Here is a 21963-nt window from a genome sequence, read left to right as displayed (position 1 = left end):
CCTTTTTACAGTATAATCTTTAATAGTAAGGCCACACTTCTATTTAGAAAAGAAATAGAAAAAAATGACTAGAAGGCCAATTCTGCCCAGTTGTTTGTTTTCATATGGCCCAGAGTTAAAAAAAAATTTCACATTTTTAAGTACAATAAGGTCTAGTTTTAAAATGTTAAAAAGGAAATTGTTAGTTCACAAGAGTAGAGAAAAAGAGGCCATGGTGCTAATTTGTCCTGCAGTCAGATATCCACAATCTCTTTTATAATGTATTATAGAATATGATGTAATATATCCTTAATTTCTGGCACATTGCACTCCAAATTTGAGTTTTTTTATTCAAAAAAGACTTGTTTCAGAAGGAATTTATATTTTGTGGTTTATCAAATACTGAAAGATTGAGTTCCATTGTTCCCCACTATCTATATTCCAGTCCTATGAAGTGTAAGTGTAAGGAGTGTAAAATTAAATCTCAATAATGAAAAATATTATATTTTAGGAGATTTATTAATGATCATTAGAAATAAAGGAAATAAAAGGTAACAAAATAAAAACCATATGTCTATAGCTAATTAGCCTGTTAAAATCCCCATGCTTACCACCATCATGATTAGGACAGAAAGCCAAAAAAGTGGGGACCCTCCACATCACTGCCTAATATCCCTTATCTACAGTTAATACGTGATGCCAGGAAGTCAGTGGGCTTCTTAGAAATGTATTTCTTTTTTAGGGTAACAGATTTTCAATTTTACATTTCCCCCTGATGATCATTGGAAAACTCATATCTCCAATTGATCATTTAACATGATCAACTTTTAAGTTACAGAAATTTGGGGATGAAATAAAAGAACAAAACCAATGATTGCTAGGTGCATTGACAAAAAGGCATTTTGGGGTCAGTCCCTTTCAGCATAAGAGTATACATACAAAAAACAAAAGCATTCAATTTCACAAAGTTCAAATCACCACATCCCAAAGTTTGTTTTGGATCTTCTGGTACAGTATGTAGTCTGTGTAGGCATCTTCTCCAAACATTTTACTTTTTGGCTTCAGAGAGGTAGCGTGTTTCTTATCCTAAAATTACTGTCAAAAAGAATTTAAACTTTGCATTTTAGAATAATAATACATTTCCCCCTTAAGAGGATGTTGAAAAACACAGGTATCACTTAGGGATTCATGGCTGAGTTATGAGGTATATGAATCAATTATCAAGAGAAATCAAAAAATGTAAAAAAATCCAAATAAAAGAGAAAAAAAACTTTTGCATTAAATATAGACTATCAACATCTTATGTATAAACATTTTAATTAAAGGAAAAATAAACCTATAATAGATCTTTGAATCAGGGTCCAATTAAAGTGATTTAAGCAATTATGCACTTACCAAATCTGTAGCTAAGACTACAGAAAGTTTGCTTCTTTCTATGAAAGAAAGCATAGGAACTAGATTATTGTAGCAAATGGAAGCCAGGATGGAGCCAGAATCATTGAGGTTATTTACTTGATTTGGAGTATGTGTTACAAGGAAGTCCTCCATTTAACACATGCTAAATAGTCACAACCTCGAGTGTTACAGATGATCAAGTCCTTGAGCAGAGTGTCATCAATCCACATATAATTGGTTTGGTCTTGCACAAGGTTGAGACCTTGTGCAAGTAGCTTTGTGTTTCTTTGGCACGATGCAATGGCTCTTTTTTGTATTTCCTTCTCCTGGGAGCAGACAGAATCATTAAGCAAAGTCCCATTTTTTTGCATTTTTTTAAAAAAAATATTTAATTAGATGATTTAGAATAACTTTCCATGTTTAAAAGACTCATGTTCCTTCCCTCCTCCATCCCCTCACCCTCCTCCCATGTCTAACGCACAATTCCACTGGGTTTAACATGTGTCCTCCATCAAGATCCATTTCCTTATTATTAATATTTGCACAAGGGTAATCTTTTAGAGTCCTTATTTTTTTAAACAATCAATGGCATCATTTTTATAGTCTAAAGCTTTTTGGGTATCCATTTACATTAGAGTAAATGTATTTTATACTTGTTTTACTGCAAAATAAAAAAAAAAACTTAAAGAAAATCTTCTCTGTATTTAAAAATATAAGGTTTACAATCATTGACACACTGTGTCAGTGAAGGAAACATAGAATACAAAAGTTTCTCATCAAAAATGAGATCCATTTCCTTTTCAAACTTGGCCTCGATCCACTGTGTCATTACAAATGATTTTCACAAAGTAACAGTTTTTTATGAAGAAAAATAGTACAATAGGTAATGTACATTCAAGAAGTATCAAAATCCCCAAAGTTATAATAATAGTCCATTTAATGACAATACCAAACAAAACCACTATCATTAGAATTCACATGAGTCTGTTTTATGACATTTAAAAAGCTTAGAAGCTAATGTATACTTGTCACAAGTTTTTCAGGTGTAGCAATCTTTCAACCTTAGTTGAAATAATTTTTTTTAAATCTATTACTGCAATCATTACAAAAATATGGCAGAGTAGTCTAGAAAAGACCAAACCTTTGTATTGTGATGTTGGGTCTGTAACAATTAAAATTTAGGGAAACTGAGGCAGATAGAAATTAGTTTTTCTCTGCAAGGAGTATGATATTTTTAGAGGTTTATTACAGGTTGAGAATTTAAGAAAAATACAAGTAAGAAAGGCACCTGCCAGGTGGGCCGAGAGTCCCAATTCAATTTCACTCACATCATGAGACACATCTGCTTGCCAGCAGAGACAGGAAGAGAAGAGACCCCGCCTAGGGCAGAGACCCTTTATATCATAATTTGCTCTCGGCCCAGGTGAGAATTCAGTGAGATTATAAAGCATTCTGGGGAAGTGGAGCAAGGACTTCTAGGGATTGAAGTCCTGGATTCAAGTCTCCATTTTGATAGGTCTCAAAAAACATCACCAAGAATCTAGATCATTCTTGTGGAAGGGTAGAGTAAGCTGAAGAGTTACAAATGAGAGATTTTCCCTATTGGGAGCCATCCAAGAGTACCACTCCCTAGGAACAACTTCCCAGCTCCTCTGGTATGAAACTGTGATGTACCATCCATTTACATTTTTACTAATGTGGAGGTGGAGATATAATTGCACTTCTCTTCAGCTACTAAAATGGAACCTTTACCTCTTTTTACAAATAACTCAGAGACAGGCAAAATGAGCAGTCGGTTGTTTAAAAAAAAATCTAAAATTTATGTCTGAAGACCCTTTAAAATCAATTTTAGATATTTACCTCTTTAAATTTTCTAAAGGTTGTTAATGAGGTTTATGGAGTTTATCCATCATTTATGTGACAATTAAGAAAGCCAAAATGGAAGAAAAAACTGTTTTATGGGCTTATACAATGATATTTTGTACAGTATAATTATAGAGGAATGGTAACAGAATATAATGGTAGTTAAAACCCAGTAGATTAAAATGATTCAGTGTAACAGAATAGTATTGATCAGATTAATATATTAATTTAAAATCAACCATGTTAAATCTTAAAGCAGGCAATCAGCAAAATACAATAAGATACAGAAACTTTCATAAAACAATGCAATCTAAAAAGGCTTAAAAATTTCACCTCCAGACTCTTTAAAGTTCCTTTCTCTATCCATTCAGATTCCTTTTGTCAAAGCTCTGGGATCTCCCATACCAAGGGAGAACATGTTTTGAGGAATCCCAAATTGGGAAATAGGGCAGGTCCAAATGGCAAAGGATTGTAAGGAGATGATTTTTCTCCCCTGAATCTCAGGCAAGTTGATTGAAAGGACCAGTGCACCCAGGAATGGTAGAAGAAAAAAAAAGCCTAAAACTGGAAACTGTTTGAAATAGACAAGATACTATTTTTTTCATAGAGTATGACATGCTTGCAATTTTTTACTTCCTTCCTCTTCCCCCCATGAGGTAAAATGCTAGGGAGCAGTTTGTTTACTCTGCCATGAGTTAGGGGCTAGCTGTCTGGAGAGTGGCTCCAAGGACTTCCAGATTGTGAATTCTGAAGACACAGAGGCATCCACAAGTCATGATTGGGGCTAGGATCCAGGGCCAGAGGATCAGGAGATTAGCAGCAATAATGCTGCCAGAGGTAGCAGCAAGGAAGGAGGAACACGGGCTAAGGCAGGTGGGTGAGAGAAGTTGCTTATCTCTTCTTCTCCAAGAATATCTCAAACTAAAAATAGCTGGACTGGTAGGGAGGGTGACCAGGTAAAAAATAGGGAAAGGAAAAAAAAAACAGCAGGATCAGTAGCTCCTCAGAGTTGTGTGTATGTGTGTGTGTGTGTGTGTGTGTGTGTGTGTGTGTGTGTGTGTATCTGTGTGTGTTGGGGGGTGTAAAGTTTAAAATTTAGGGGAGACGGGGAGACTGAGGCAGGTAGAAATTAGTTTCTCTCTGCAAGGAGTATTATATTTTTTAGAGGTTTATTAAAGGTTAAAGATTAAAGAATATACAAGTAAGAAACATGTGCCTAGGCCAGAGGCCTAGACAAAATAACCTCACATCACGCAAGAGACTGCCTGCTCCAAAACGGAAGTCCAAAAAGAGCCAAGCACCCGCGAGAGCCTTTGAATAAGCTGAAATACCTTCTCTATCTTGGCCCAGGTGAGATTACCAGGCATTCTGGGGAAGTGGAGCAAAGGCTCGTGGGGATTGTAGTCCTGTATTCGAGTCTATTATTTACATACCACCGTATGATCATTTTTGGAAAAATTAATTTTTCCCCAAAAGGATCATAAAAACATAATAAACTTAAAAGATTACAATAGTGTGAGGATAAGAGAAAAAAGAATAAAACCAATAATTGCTGAACACATTGACTAAAAGCCGTTAGGGGGCAGTCCCCTTTGGCATAAAAGTATACATACAAATAAATGTTCAATCAACCACACCCAAAGTTCAATTTTGTGCAACTTGTGGTCTGGAGGCTTCTTCATGGTGGCTTCTCCAACAGTTCAGTTCTGGATTCAGAGAGGTAGCATCTTCTTTACCTAAAATTCTTCTCAAAAGGAATTTAAACTTTGCAATTTAAATAATGATTTTTTTTTACATTCCCCCGTGTTGTGGGTGATTGAAAGATTCAAAATCAGTTAGGGATGTATGGCTGAGGTATGAGGTATATGAATCAATTGGCAAGAGATATTTAAAAAGACATCAGAAAATCCAAAAGAAAAGAAAAATTTCTGGATGAAAATATAGACTATATATTATCTGTATATATTATATATCTGTATATATCTGTAATTATCTGTAGGCCGGACTCTCAATTCACTAAGCTACCCAGCTGCCCCCTGTATCCCTGCTTTTAATTAACCATAGTTATAGTGAATAATACCTTGGATGAATCACTATCATGTTCTTCTGGGAGATCATAATTTTCCTCTACATATATTGTCTTTGAAATCAACATTTTGTTTGTATGGAGATTATGGTTCCCTTTAACTTAGTTATTTTATGCTTTTCTTTTTATGATTTGTCAACCATTTCTGTTTATTCATGTCCCCAATCCCTTATTCTCTCTTATATTTTTTTTTTTTTGGTGACACTTGACACCTAAGATGAGCACGAGATATGGTAAAATCCTGTTTTATTATCTTTATCTCTTTATTTATGAAAGAGCTATATTTGCTTTTATAAGGTTGCAAGAATGGAAACTACATGGTTTGGAAATCCAACATCTTGAACCATAATCCTAAAAGTTGTTTAGAGAAAGATTTTCTTTATAGGGATTCTGCCCTATCCCCTTTTCAAATATTTGCTCTTACAAATTCATCTTGATGAATGACCTTTAAAATTATTCAGAGTACAAATTTGGGGATATAGAAAAATATATTTTGAAAGGTAATCTCAGATATAGCCTTCTAGAGGGATAAAAATCATAGAATATCTGAGAACAGGCCTGTAATACTTCTTATACACTAGTATTTCCAAATTAGACACTCACAGACGAGTTAAGGAACTGATTACACATGGAAATAAGGGAAAATCAGTGTCATTGCAGGATGCAGTACTCAAACCTATCTTGATGCTGTCCATTTTTGTACTCTTCCAGTCAAGGACCTAGCTTAATTGCTTTCCACTCTCTCTCCCACTTTTATTCAGGTAACTCAAAGTGGAAACTATTAAAATAAAACGTTAATTTTTTTCTTCTAACAAAAGAATGTCTTTAAAAATAGTAATAGCTTTTAAAGAGAGAAATTAAATGCCATAAAACATATGAGGATACAAAACTTTACCAAATAAAATGAGCCACATGAGTATAAAATTCAAATGCAAATCATTTCTTTGAATTTTAGGGCAGATAAAAGTAATTTAAAATGCATTGTCTTTAAACTCAAAAGAACCAGTGTTACTCCTGACCACTCATAAGTGGAAACACTTCAACCCTTTCAGAAATGGGATCTGATTTTCAGTGAATAAAAATCACAAAGATCCAGGTTCTTTTAAAAATTCTACCAGTTTCATTCCATATTCAGAAATCTTTCCGAATGGAGGTATTATTGTGATTGTCATTCAAAAATTTTGCTAAACACTTGGCAAAATTCATGAGAATTTGTAGTAGACCATGTGTTTTGGGGGAGAGAAAAAATGTGATTTATTTGAAGTGATTGCAAAGATAAGCCTGGGTCCCTGTAACATGAAGTAACCAAGTCTAACATGAAATACTCATTCAGTCAACCAGACCAGTTGTCTGTGGATATCAAAGCTGTTTAAATTATTTTTATGTTTAATTGGTCACAACATTGAGAATTGTGTACATGGAGCAAAAAGGATATATTTATGTAAATTATGTTAAAATATAAGACAAAAACATATTAACAGCATGAAAGGATATTAACTTCTTCATTCAGTCCTTCACTAAAACTCTAATTATAGGGATTTTTAACTTTTTTCCCCCTTCATGTAACCCTTTCCAGTAACAACTATGTATCATTACTCATAATGTTTTTAAATGTATAAAATAAAATGCATAGGCTTTCATGGGAAATTAGTTATCTTTCTTGCACTATTCTGTGTCATAGAACCTTCAGTTCTTAAAAATCTATGTTCATGGGGTGTGAGATCTGGTAACATCATGTGAAAAGGATAAGGTTCTCATTTTTCAAGTAAAGATCTTGGATTCAAATCTATCTTTGCACCTCTTTGTTCAAAATGTTTAATCCTTCTGGAGCCTCTCACCTTATTTGTAAAATGAAGGGGTTGAATTGGATGCCTTGTAACTTTTCCCCATACCTAAATAAATGATATTAAATTCTTTTAAGTCTAAAAGACTAACATTATTAATACTGTTATCAGTAGTCCAGCTACTTTGTTTTTGGGTGCCTCCTTATTATTACTGTTGCTCCATGATATTGAATTCTTTGAAATGTAGTACTGTTGGGAAGTACATTATTAGCAGTTTGGTCATAAATTGATTCTTTTTGGGGATGAGATAGGTGAGGTGAAGAATACTATAACTCATGAAATTATCTATTAAATTATATAGGGAGGAAATCATAGATCTTTTAAAGTATTTTCTTAAGAAGATATTGATTTTCAGTTGTTCATTCTGCTCTATGATGAGAAAAATGTAAAGCTAAAAAGAACTTAGTCTTTCTCTTCAGTTATTAATAATAAATTGTGGTTTTATTATTTTCTCCTGATATTCTGTATGTTCCAAGCCATCAACCTTTTATCCCCTGACATTATCACATGACCAATCCATCATCCTTTCTTATCATAAAGTTCTTTGATGATGTCTCTTACTCTTCTACTTTCTCTGAGATCTGTTTTTATTTAAATTACATAGAACAATCAGTAAGAACTTATACATACAAAGTAACTTTAGGAGTGGAGAAATTTTAACAATGAGTAATCATGAAAGGCTTCCTGTAGTAGGTGGCACTTCATCCTACATAGAACATCACATTAGACACATGAGGGGCCAGATAATGTCCAAACAAAATATTGGGATTATGGTCCTGTAAAGAAACTTAGACAAAAACATAGATAATTATATTTTGCTATATTATGGAATAAATGCATTTGAGTTATTGTTTTCATATTAATCAATGTTTTGTATTCAAACAGGAATCATCTGATTTATCACGTTTTCAGAGAATGTCAGATATTTTAGAAAGATGCATTAAGGTAGTGGTCACATCAAATTCATTTTTCAAGTCAGTACTGCATTTTTAATCCCATTTGTATTCCTCCAGGGGTCAAGCAAATTCAAAACAAATAAACAAATAAGCATTGATTACAACCTAACTTTGTTCTTTGATCAACCTGAAAGACATTTACAGAGATAATAAAAGCCAATGACAACAGTTTTAAAGGCAAAGCTTTATGTAACTGAAACTAAATTGTTTTTTGCTAGCTGAAATAACAACAACAACATAGTTTTTAAGAGTTCACTCTTCTTCAACTAAAATCTGCTAACTTGGTTTAGTAAAAAAAATTGCTTTCTGCATTCTCATTCTAGTGAGGTATGTATTACATTAACTTGTAATGAGACAATGTCAAAGGTAGAGTTACAAATGCTATAATAGTCTGCTACAGATTAAAGCTAACAAATTCCAAATGGTTGGAAACTCACTGTTATGCATAAAAAAGGAAAAGAAAAAGGAGGACTGTTTTTTACCACAAAGAATAGAAATGCTTATTCAGCCACCCCAAAAATGGAATTATGTGATCAAACTTTATTAGTGGAAATGTACAAATTTTCTTAATGGTAATTTTTCCCTGAGCTTTTTTTTTAGTTCAAAATATACTTTATTAGTCTAAGTGAAATACTCTCTCAGAAAGGCTCTCACACACAAAATTTATTATTAACTCTCTCTTTACATTAGTTATGGCCAGAGAAGAGAAAATTCACAAAAGGGTTCTCTATTAATCTGAAAGAAATGCATTTCAAACACCATTGAGAATTTGACAATTCACAAGAAGTCATCTGCAACTTAGATCTACAATCCATTTATTTATTTTTTGTTTGTTTATTTATTTGCCATTTGAGAAATTTGTAATAAACATAGAGGTCCATAGAAACCTGCTCAGCTAGAGTACTATAATACTTCTTGATATTGTAGAATTGTATGTCTATTTTGACTCAAATTGATTTGCAACAAATTTAAATAGACCACAAAATTAGATCCATTATGTAATGATTTAACTTTTTTTTTAATTCCAAAAAGGACATTTCCATTACTCTGTAAAACTTAATTACATATTATAAGGGGTTAGATTAGATTAGTTTTTCTCTAACAGCTCTCTCAGTTCTAAAATATAAGCTTCAATAATTCTGTTGCCTTGTCATCTTGCTTGTCATTGCATGTAGGTTAATCATTTCTCCCTAACTAAATACTAAACTCCCTGATGGCAGGGGCCATATTTGATAGTTTTTTGTTCCCAGCATAGCACTGAACATCAGGCTGAAGAGAAAGTCGATGCTCAAAAAATAGTTGCTGATTGACTGAAGTAGAATTCCAAATATGTTCCAAAGTACCCCTTTTTTATTTTCCAGATAAGTAAACTATTTTTCATTCAAGTGCCTTATGATTTATAATTGACACTCAGTGATGAAGATATGCCTATATAATAGTGCTTACAGCAACATGGTATAAATGAAAGAACATTGAAGTCAGAATCAAGACTTCAGTTTAAGATATGGATTTCATTCTTATTTGCTGTGCTCTAATAAATTAAGTCTTTTAAACTCTATAAAACTTGAATTTGCCATTTAAAAACTGAATTAGAGTAATTATTCTCTGGCTCCCTCTCTCAGATGCAAGATATACATCTGCCTCTGGTTGTCTCAGAGATAACTCTGAGGGGTTAGGGTTTCTTTTTACTGTCTTTGGCTCAAGCCCCTAATATCAATGTTCATCTCATTGTTAGGGGGTACGGGTAACTTCCCATACCAATATAAATACTTTACATTGAGTAGCACAGAAGAATTTACTTCACAGACATATCAAGAAGAAATATACAAACATTTTCCTCAATATCACTTGGGCATAGTTTCTCATAAATCATATCAGTCTTTGGCAAAGTGGGCCCAAATATAGTTCAGTTCCTACTTAGTATCGATCCTAGCAAGTTCCTCATTGTATCAAGATTGATAGGGTAGCTCATATGAAATCTAGGTTCTAAAATTCTAGAGTTATCTCATGATGACCTTTCAATTTTTCTAGGTCCAGAAACTCTACTCCCATCTACTAGAACAGAAAAAAAGTGAAAAAAACCAAGGACAGAGGCCTGTTTCTTACTTTTCCACATAGTTTTTCCCCTGAAGTCTGACTACAGTGCCCTTACAATATAGAATCAGGGAATATAAGAAGATATTTATTTTAGCAAGGAAGAAGTGGTGGATGTGCTGTGGGAGACTTGAGATGCCCCCTGGGTTCAGAAGGGGTATCTTTTAGAAGAATGCAAGATGCCAAAACTTAGCACAGAAATAAAAAGACAAATTTATTAATTTGCCATTCATGTTGAATTTGGCTGAGAGGACAACATAGACAGAAAGCTGCCTCCTAGAGGACATCACTCTGGCGTCTTTATACACTTTACAACAGGCCATATGTGACTTCAGAGGAGAATGAACTCAGGAACAATGGGGGGTGGTAGGCATCTGACTGGGGTCAACCTGAAGACATAGGGGGCTTAGTTTAGTTTAAGGGACAAATAAATGTCTTAGGTAGAACCTGATACTATCAAGGTACAGCCTGGAAGTGTATCTCTATGTCCATATCAATTTAGCTTGAAATCAATGTAGCATGCCAAGGGGGGTGGTTAACCGTTGAACCTCACTCTAATTTGAACTGGTCAAAGGAGAGAAGAATCCATCCATATATATATATATATATATAATACATACATACATACATACATACAATACATTATTGGGTGCAAAAATGTATCTCACTCAATAGAGAAAAGAAGAGAATGGAGGAATTTAAGGGAAGCTTAAAGGTAAATTTGTCTGAAGCAAAATATACTCCAAGGATTTATAAAAATATTTATAGCACTTTTTGAGGTGGCAAATAATGAGAATATGAAGTGATGCCCACAAATTGGAGAATGACTCAAACTTTTTTAATTGAAAAATTTTATTTAATTAATTGATTTAGAATATTTTTCCATGGTTACATGATTCATGTACTTTCTCTCCCCTCCTCCTCTCCATCCCACATTAGCTCAAGAATTTTTGAGGTGTCAGTGCAATGGATTATTTCTGAGGTAATGAGAAATGATGAAGGGGATAGTTTCAATGTTGACTTCCACTTTTAGGGGGAAAGGAATTTAAATGAGAGAGAAAAGATATGAGTCAGGTACTGAATTCACTGGAAAAAAGGAGCAATATACTAGAAATTAGTAGACAAAAACTACCCTGAATCTTGGATTATAGAAATACAAATTAAGTAAATTTCAAAGGAGAAGAAGTTTCTGAGTGACTGAGGTATAAAGGGAAAGCTTGAAAAGCAATGAGAAAAGAGTATCTCAGCTTCCAAACATTGACCAGACAATTAAGAGGAATGAGTGAAAGTACAATCAGTGCTAGAAAGGAAAGGAAGGGAGTCAGATCTTAGAGAGGGTCAGAAGATGGATGGAGTGAGAATGGAAAAGATTTATATGAAAGCAAATTTTTTCCCTATGTTTTGTAGAAACAAAACAAATCATTCTAAAGCTAAGAATCTGAAGAACATCTCAGATAATAACTTCATAAATGTTTTAGAGATGAGGTAGAATAGAAATGAAGAGAAATTATCCTAGCATATATTATTAAGTACCTAACATGTTGGGTTCTGCATAAAGTCCCATGGATACAAGGTAAAAATGAAATTTTCTTTTCGGTCAACTTTATATTCTATAAGGGTGATATATATATATATATATATATATATAACATGTATATATATACATACATATACATACATATATATTCAAAATAACTTGAAAGTAACCTTTTGATGGACATTAAGAACTGGGTTCTAGGGAGTATAAAGGAAGATATGATGTGTAACTAGAGCAAAAGTTTGAAGGAAAAAAGGAATGCAAAAAGGAGTTTTGAACATATTGTAGATATGAGTAAAATTCCTCAAAAGGTGTAGAGATCTGAAATAATGTGTTGCATATGGGGAGCAGTAAGAAAGCCAGCTTGGAAACATTGTAAAGTTCAGGGAAGGGAATCATGTATAATATACCTGGAATAGGACATGGAAGACCTGAAAAGCCAGGCAAGAAAACAAATAGGGAACTACAAAAGGCTTAATGTATTTTTAAGCTTAAATAAATTGAAACTGCATGAAGAAATTTGGAATAGAATGTTGATTAACCTAGAGTCAATAGGGAGCCATTAATGTTTAGTGAGCAAAGGAATGACAGGTGCTGCAGCTAGAACAAGATATGCAAGTTCTGCAAATTGCTTTTTCATTAGGTGATATATATATATATATATATATATATATATATATATATATATATATATACATATATATATTTGCTTTTAAATAGATTTTTAATTTAAAAACAACAACACGGCAACCAAAATAAGAAGGGAAGCAACAAATTGGGAAAAAAATCTTCTTAACAAAAACCTCTGACAAAGGTATAATTACTCAAATTTATAAAGAGCTAAAGCAATTATACAAAAAGTCAAGTCATATCCCAATTGATAAATGGGCAAGGGGCATGAAAAGGTAATTTTCAGATGAAGAAATCAAAAGAATTAATAAGCACATAAAAAGTTTTCTAAATCTCTTCTAATCAGAGAAATGCAAATCAAAACAACTCTGACGTACCACCTCGCACTCAGTAAAATGATTAACATGACAGCAAAGGAAAGGAATGAATGTTGTAGGGGATATGGCAAAGTTGGGACATTAATGCATCATTGGTGGACTTGTGAATTGATCCAGTCATTCTGGAGGGCAATTTGGAACGATGCCCAAAGGGCACTAAAAGACTGTCTGCCCTTTGATCCAGCCACAGAACTGCTGGGTTTGTACCCCAAAGAGATAATAAGGAAAAATACCTATACAAGATTATTCATAGCTGCGCTCTTTGTGGTGGCAACAAACTGGAAAATGAGGGGATGCCCTTCAATTGGGGAATGGCTGAACAAACTATCATATTTTGATGATGGAATACCATAGTGCCCAAAGGAGTAATGAACTGAAAGAATTCCATGTGAACTGGAACGACCTCCAAGAATTGATGCAGAGCGAAAGGAGCGGAACCAGGAGAACATTGTACACAGAGACTGATACACTGTGGTACAATCAAATGTAATGGACTTCTCTACTAGCAGCAATGCAATGATCCAGTATAATTCTGAAGGACTTATGAGAAAGAACGCTATTCTCATCCAAAGGAAGAACTGTGGGAACAGAAACAAAGAAGAAAAACAACTGCTTGATTATATGAGTTGATGGGGATATGATTGGGGATGTAGACTAAATGACCACCCTAGTGCAAACATCAAAGATATGGAAATAGGTTTTGATCAAGGACACATGTAAAACCCAGTGTAATTGCACATTGGCTTCAGGATGGTTCAGAGGGAGGGGAGGGAAAGAACATAACTCTTGTAACCAAGGAAGAAATATTCTAAATTGATTAATTAAATAAAATTTCCAAAAAAAAGAAAGAAAGAGAGAAAAGAAAGGTAATAAGAAGGAAGGAAGGAAGGATAGAGAAGATAAAGGAACAATATAAAAAAACTATAGTAGGCCTTTTTGTGATATCAAAGAATTAGATATCAAAGAGATGCCTGTGAACTGGGAAATATCTGTACAAATTTTGCTATTTGAGTGCAATTGGAGTACTCTCATGCTATAAGCAATGACAAGAAGATGGTTTCAGAAAAACTTGGGAAATCTTAAATGAACTCATTCAAAAGGAAATAAGCAGAACCAGGAGAACACTGTGCATAGTAATAGCAATATTTTATTGATTAACAAGTATGAAAGCTTAAATACACTGATGAAGATAAACAATATAAGACATTTCCAAAGGACACATGATGAAAAATACTATCTACCTCCAGAGAAAGAACTTATTGAAGCAGATTAAAGCATAAAAAAAGTTTTTAAAAAAATAAAAACAACAACAGCAACAGCCTTATCTTCTTGTCTTATAATTGATTTAAGCATTGGTTCCAAGATAGAAGAAGGGTAAGGGCTATGCAATTGGGATTGAGTGATTTAAGTTCAAACAACTAGGAAGTTTCTGAAGTTTCTGAAGTCAAATTTGAATATAGGACCTCTGGTCTCTCGGCCTGGCTCTCTATCCACTGAGTCACCTAGCTGTCCTTAAATAGCTACTTTATTGATGATTTTTAAAAAATATTTCTATTGTTTCTCAATAATTCCTTTTCCCAATCCTATTTACACCTTGATTGTCACAAATAATCATAGCTAAGAAAAGGGCACATTGGCCATATCTGACAACTTGTTTCATTTTGTACATAGGCTTATAACATCCTTGCAGGGAGGTGGAGGTGTATTTCAAAGGCAGTATTTTGTATTGCACTAAGTAGTCTTCTAGTTTCTGTTAGAATTGCTTTTCTTTATATTACTGTGTGTTATTACACAAAATCTTTTCCTTTTGCTAACTTCATTCTTCATTAGGAGGTATTTAACAAAATTATATAAAATAAATATAAATATAAAATGTATAAAAAGTATAAAATAAAATTTCCCACTTGTTAAAGTGTTAGAATTCAAAATTGTGTTTGTGAGTTACTTGTTTTTAACTTTGAATTAATTTCCCCATAAAAACAATACTCTATCAAATAGTAGCTTCACAGGACAGCTCAACCAAAACCCATCAAAAAGAAATTGCGGTCTAATACAATACTAATGGCATCATCCAAGGTACAGAGTAATGAACCTATGGGCCAAGCCATTCAAGGTTTCCATCTGGAGTGTCAGGGATACCTGTATCTCTTCCATCGGCATGTTAATATGATCAGAGACCATAAATCCCATTGAAACTTTCCTCCTTTAGCAGATAGATGATTCAAGCAGTGATTCACCTAGCTCCATGTCATTTTTTTCATGCCTTTCCACTCCCAAAATGAAACAAGCTAGAGAAAATAGGCTTGTCCCTATTAACATCGATTTTTCCCCTCTGTATATTTTGCTATCACAGCTCTCTGTACTTTCTGTACAGCATCTTTGACCCTGTTGCTCTCCAAAGCCCCAGTGACTTGCTTCCATCAATCCTCTCTGGCTGTCAGGGCTCTGCTTACATGGAGTAGACTTTCTGTAGCCAGACCTAACCCTTCCCAGCTGCTCCTTCAGCCCTGACTAGTCTCATTCAGCACGTAGCCAGGCATGAACTCCCTGGACCATGGCAGCTTCTGCCACGAGCTGGTTGCTCATTTGCAAACTTAATTATATCCTTATATTTCCATGCTTGCTGGGTTTTCAAATGAGAGCTCAGATACGTTAAAGAGATGTGGAATTTTCCTATTAGTTATTCTATTTCTGGACAGACCAAGCCCAGCATCCCCAGCTACTGAATATTAACTAATTGTGTAAATGGAAGGTTCAAAATTATGCAAAATGTTCTTTATACTTAGTGAAGAAGATTCATATAGGAAGCACAAAAATAAGGTTTAGAAAACAGATTATCCAGAGATTTAAAAAAATCATGAAACTAAAGACAGTTTTTGTTATCTCAGTGTTAGCAATAGAGATTCACAGACCAATCAAATTTCAACACCAGAAGATATTTCAGTGACCATCTAAATAAGAATCCTTTCTGTAACACGCTTAATAAGTCGTCTTTTAGTCTCTACTTAAAATCTCTGGTGAAGAACTCGCTAATGTCCAAGGTCTCTCATTTTACTCTTTTTGCTGATAAAATTTCCTTAACTGACACATTTTTTTTTTACTTTGCCAATTGTACCAATTTCTTCTAGTTTTTCTGTCTGGGACCAAGCTAAATAAGTTTAATTCTTTTCCACAACAGCCTTTCAAAACACTCAAAGCCAACTTTTATATTGAATATACTATAAAACTTTAATCCTTAACAAATCTTTACTCTTTTTTTAAAGATATACGTCAGAATTTGGGCAAAAGATAGATTCACAGATGTGACCGGGTAGATATCAGTAAGAGAAAGTAAGAATCTAATATTTATATAGCATAGGGTTCACAAAGCACTTTTACAAATTTTATCTCATTTATCCTCACAATCACAGGAAAGAGATTGTTGCTCTTTTCTGGATGAGGACAGTGAGGTAGGTAGAAGATAAGTACTTTGCCCAGTTAACAATTATCTGAGACTGGATATGAACTTTAGTCTTCCTGAATCCTGGTCCATTAATATATGCTATGCAGCTAATTCTAAAATAAAGTGGGGGGGGAGTGGAAAATAGCCTCATGAATTGAACTGTGTGCTTGCCTGAGATTTAATGTAATTTTTCAGTGCTTTCTTTTTGTCTTTAGAAAATCTCTATAGAAAGCAAGCTATTCACCAATAGTCTATTTGGCTAAGATAATTCCTTTTTTATGCCTCTTCATTTCTCTCCCTGTTCTTCATTTTTCATAATTCTGTGATACTTATTGTGATGACAATTCTATAGACATTTCTAAGTATTTTCTAAAATAACTCTTAAATTCCATCTTAGAATGAATACTATGTATTGATTCTAAGGCAGAGGAGCAATAAGGACTAAGTAAAGGAGGTTAAGTAATTAGCCCAGGGTCCCACAGCTAGGAAGTGTGTGAGGCCAGATTTGAACTGAGGACTTTTAATTTATTCACTGAGCCACCTCACTGCCCCCACTAAGTAGTTTGTAACAAAAGGTGAATCACATTTATGACTTCCATTTCCCTTTATTCAACCCATTCATTGATTTTTCTTAGTCTTGTTTTTCAGAAATTTTAAAGAGTTATTATGGACAAAGAACTGGCCTCCAAGACAGAAACACATTAGTTCAATTCCTGTCTCTGATGCATTCTGGTTATGTGACCTTGGTCAATTTGGTTAACCACACACATTCCCAGGCACCTCTCTGAGTGAATTTCTTAACCACTTTTTGTGTCATGGACCCCTTTAACAGTCTGGTGAAGACCATTGACTCCTCAGAATATATAATGGCTTAAAATAGAAAAAAAATGTATAAGATTACAAACAAAACCAGTTAATATATTTAAATATAATCATAAAATATTAAAAACCAAATAGAGCCATGAACCTTGGATTAAGAACCCCTTTGATATTAATAGAAGCTCATCATTGGGACTCCTTGGATTTGGGCCAATCTTATCCATTATTTTCTTTTCCCTCCTTGTGCCTTAATTTCTTTATTTATCTCATTAAGAGCAAAGTAGGTCAGTTATAGTTTCTAAGATCAAGGAGGAAAATATTTAATTAAGATAAGCTTTCCTCATTAAAAAAGACTAGATATATACATACATAAAGAATGTAAGTATATATAGAGATCTTTATCTTAATCTCCTCTATCTCTATCTGTCTCTGATCTATCATCTATCTATCTATCTATCTATCTATCTATCTATCTATCTATCTATCTATCTATCAATGGAAAGAGCATTTTTAAAGTATTCCTATTGTGCCAGGCACCATTCAAAGTATTTACAGCCATTATCTGTAATTATTAATGTAATATATAAATATTAATATATATAAATATATATGTAGAAATGTTTTTTCACATATTTAAATATAATACACATTTCAGAATCTATAATGGCAACATTAAAGTAAAATAGTATTTTATCTTTAGTTTTTATGGTATTATCTTGGACTTCCTGAAAGATTAGGCAGGAAAGATATCAATAGAAAGAAATCTTTATCAGTCACAGGATTGAACCATAGAGGAGGCCCTTAGGGACAATGATAGTGACTAAATCTATTATTTCTGTGGTCAGAAACACCTTAATCAGAATGTATATAACCTGGGGTGTGTGAATTTGGTTGAATTTTATGTTTTTAAAAATTATTTGAAAACTATATTTCAATGTAATTGGATTCCTTGGAAATCCTATGCATTTTATTTCATGAATTTAGGAATAAATATTATAAATATGCCTTAAAATATAGCCAAAAATATACTCGGGATTTTTTGTAAATATTTAGTTACATGACCTTCTTGGCAATCGTGTGAGGAAGGTGCTATTATAATTCCCATTTTATAGTTGAGGAATGAGGCACACAGAGACTGGAGTGCGGCTGGCTTTGAACAGAGGTCTCTAACTTTAGGCCTAACTAGAACTCTATCTGTTGCCATCCTTAGGCTTCATCAGATTGCCAAAAAAACCTGTGACATAAAAACGTTAATAATCCCTGGTTTGAGGCAGCTAGATGACTCAGTGGATAGAGTCAGGCCTAGAAACAGGAGGCTCTGGGTTAAAATCAGGCCTCAGACACTTCCTAGCTTTGGGACCCTGAGCAAGACACTTTATCCCAATGCGCTTTCTGCTCTTTTTTTCTGGGAATAGATTCTTAGTATTGATTCTAAGACACAAGGTAAGGTTTTAGAAAAACAAAAGAAATCATTTTGAACAACTGAAAGCATATTAAAGGGGGAAAAAACTCAGATGGGGAATACAGCATCTCTAATACATGGGAAATAGGACAAAGGAAAGGAAAGCCAATTTTCTACAAAGTGTATTATGGCAAGATAAAGATTGTTTGCTGTTATTTGGAAGAGAGAGAAAGAAAGGAAGAGGAAGTCCTTAGGGGGGAAGGGAAGGAGGGGAAACCTAAATTTTTCCATTTTTTTTCCCCTTCCTCGAATGAGTTTGCCACAGTGGAAAGAAGCTGATTATTTTGTCTGGAACCAAGGATTGGAGCCAGGACATGGAAATTAGATCCAAGGCTGTGTTTCTGCAATCCAAGCTTTGGGTGTCCTCCAGGCAATGCTGAAATGAATCACTGCTCTTTAATTGTGGTGTGGAACCCATTAAATTTTGACATGGTCATGAGATACTCCTGGCAGCTTAACACCAATTCCATTAGTGAGAAGCAGCCTAGTATGGCAGGAAGAGTATTTGACTGATAATTGGGAGACCCGCTTTCAAGGCAATAAGCATTTGCTAAGTGCCTACTGTGTACCTGGTAGTGTGCTAAGTGCTAAAGAAAAATATTTATTTGTTTGTTTGTTTTGTTTGTTTTTTACTTAACTCTTTACTTCTTTATTGCAAAAGAATTTTATTAAAGTTTAGCACAAATGGGAATTTAAAAAAAACTGAAAATTATCCAATACTAAATACCAAAAAAAAAAATTAAAAAAAGGCATAAGTACTTCTGCTCTTAGGAAGCTCATAGTTTGACAGGAGGCTCAACATGCAAAACAACTATCTATAAACAGAATATGTGGGGCAGCTTGGTGTCTCAGGAGATAGAGACCCATGACCTGGAGATGAGAAATCCTGGGTTCAAATCTGACCTCAGATAATTCCTAGATGTGTGGGCAAGTCACTTAACTCTAATTGCTTAGATGTTACCACTCTTCTGTTATAGAAACGATATTTAGTATTCATTCTAAGACAGAAGGTAAGGCTGTGCACATATGTACATATATATATATATATGTATATATATATACACACACACACATACACACATCGAAATGTGTGTATGTAAGTGTATACAATTTCAAAACAAATAACAGAAACATGGAAAGATTTACATTAGCTGAAGCAAAATCAAGTAAGCAGAGCCAGGAAAACAATATACACCATGACTATAACAATATGATGAAAAGACTAAAAACCACAAAACAACTGAAGAGTTATGAATTCAAAACTGAATGTTATAAAATTATGAAGAACAAAATTGGCACCAAAGAAATGCTCCTGGGAAGAAATAAGGGGAGGTCATGAAAAACTGCACATAACGCCAATTTCTTTTCAAGTTTTGCTTGGCTTTGTAGAGTTTTTTCTTTCTTTCTTTCTTTCTTTCTTTCTTTCTTTCTTTCTTTCTTTCTTTCTTTCTTTCTTTCTTTCTTTTAATAACAGATGGTTTTCTGATAGGTTAAAAGGATACAGGGAAAAATTAGGCACTGCAAAAATGAAAGATAAAATGTAATGAAAACAAAAGTAACAAAATAAAACAAATTAATAAGTAATAATTAAAATACTAGTAAATAAAAATAAGTAATAAAATCTATTTTAAATATACATAATCATTTGGAGGTATTCTCTGGGTTCTAGCATTAAAGGAACTCAGGGAAGGATCCTTTGGAAAGTGGAATTTTAAAAGGGAGATAATGTCAGCTCTTCTACTTCCTGGATGGTGCAGAAGATCAAATGAAGCAATGAATACAAAGTATTTTACAGTTATTTATGATGGAAATTCTTTTTGTTACTAGCAGTAGCACTAAGTTGTGGTATGACCATATCATGCTTAACATCTTAGAGCTTGATAGCTTTGGATCCACTTCAATTTCAGAAATGGTTCTAGGAATTTGAATTTGGGCTAAGAATTTATGGTGTAGTGATTAGAGTGTTTTACTTAGAGTCAGAAATATCTGAAGCTGAATTATTTTTCAGTTTCAACAGCCCTGAGACCTGGGAGAAGTCCTTTAACCTCTTTGAACCACCCTTCCTTTCTTTCCATATACAAAATGCCAGGGTTGGATTCAATAACCTTCATAATTATTCCAACTCTAAACCTGTCTATCTGCAGCTTAGTTGGCTAGATCACAATTTAGTCACTTTTAATCTTTTAGAACAATGGATTATTCTATGGTTCTTTTAAGGGTTCCCATCTCCTTTGGGAATGTCTATTTATAAATTTGAAGATCTGAAAATAATTTCCCTTCCTGGAGGTCATTTACACAGACTTATTGGACTAGCCATATTCGAAGTAAAAAATAAATGGTTGTTTAGTGATGTCCAACTCTTTGTGAGCGCATCTGAGGTTTAGATGGCAAAGATTATGGAGTGGTTTGCCATTTCCTTTATTTAGATCATTCTCCTTGCCCAGGGTCACACAGATATTGTCTGAAGCTGAATTTGAATGCTAGCCCTTAGGGCTGGCACCCTATCCACTGTGCCACCTAGCTGCCTGGTTAGGTTGACTAGCTTATATCAATTGGTCTCATGGAGTCTCTCTGGCTTTCTCACCCTGCCTTCAGATGAGAAGTCATTGGCCAATATATTTCTATGCATCTTTGATTTCACCTATGTGATAACTTATTTCACTAATAGTTACAAATATTATATCTTCTCTCATATGATACTATTCTTGACGATGACTTCCATAAAACTTTTCAAGGGTAGTCTACACACACACACAAATGTATGATGTGTACACACACCCACAACTATGTATATATGTAATGTATGTATATATATATATGTATATAAATGTTTATGGATATTTGTGTTTATATATGCATATAGATATAGGTGATATCAATATGTCTCAATATACATGTCTGAATCAGTACATTTTGAGGTAGCTAGGTGGCTTAGTGGATAAAGTTCTGGGCTTGGAGTCAGGAAGATCTGAGTTCTAATATGGCCTCAAACACTTATCATCTTTGTGATTTGCAAGTCATTTAACCTCTGTTTGCCTTAAAACACAGAAGAAGCAAATGGGAAACTACTCCATTATTCTTATCAAGAGAACCTCTTGAGTAATATGGTTCAAGGGGTCAAGAAGAGTTGGACATGAATAAAAAACCCAATATGTAACTCTAATATATTCATTTATTCATTTATGTATATATGAGTATGTTTATATTCTTCCATTGTCTCTACCTACATATTTTTCTCATTTCCTTTTTGCCTCCTTTACTGTTAATCTTGAAGTCTACCAAAGCCTACCAATTGTCCTCTGAGTGAACTTTTACTGTCATTATTCTGTGACAAGAGTATTCTATGATGTAGGCATATAACATCTCTAATAGTGTATAGTGAAGTCAATATGCCAGATGGTTTGGGGCACAGCTCAATAACCTCACTGAGGTGACTGGTCAAATCTTCATGTATTCTCTCTCTGGAGAATTAAGGGTGA

Source organism: Monodelphis domestica, chromosome 2 (genome assembly GCF_027887165.1).
Source record: "Monodelphis domestica isolate mMonDom1 chromosome 2, mMonDom1.pri, whole genome shotgun sequence".
Taxonomy (NCBI): Eukaryota; Metazoa; Chordata; class Mammalia; order Didelphimorphia; family Didelphidae; genus Monodelphis; species Monodelphis domestica.
Note: the sequence above shows the minus strand (reverse complement) of the source record.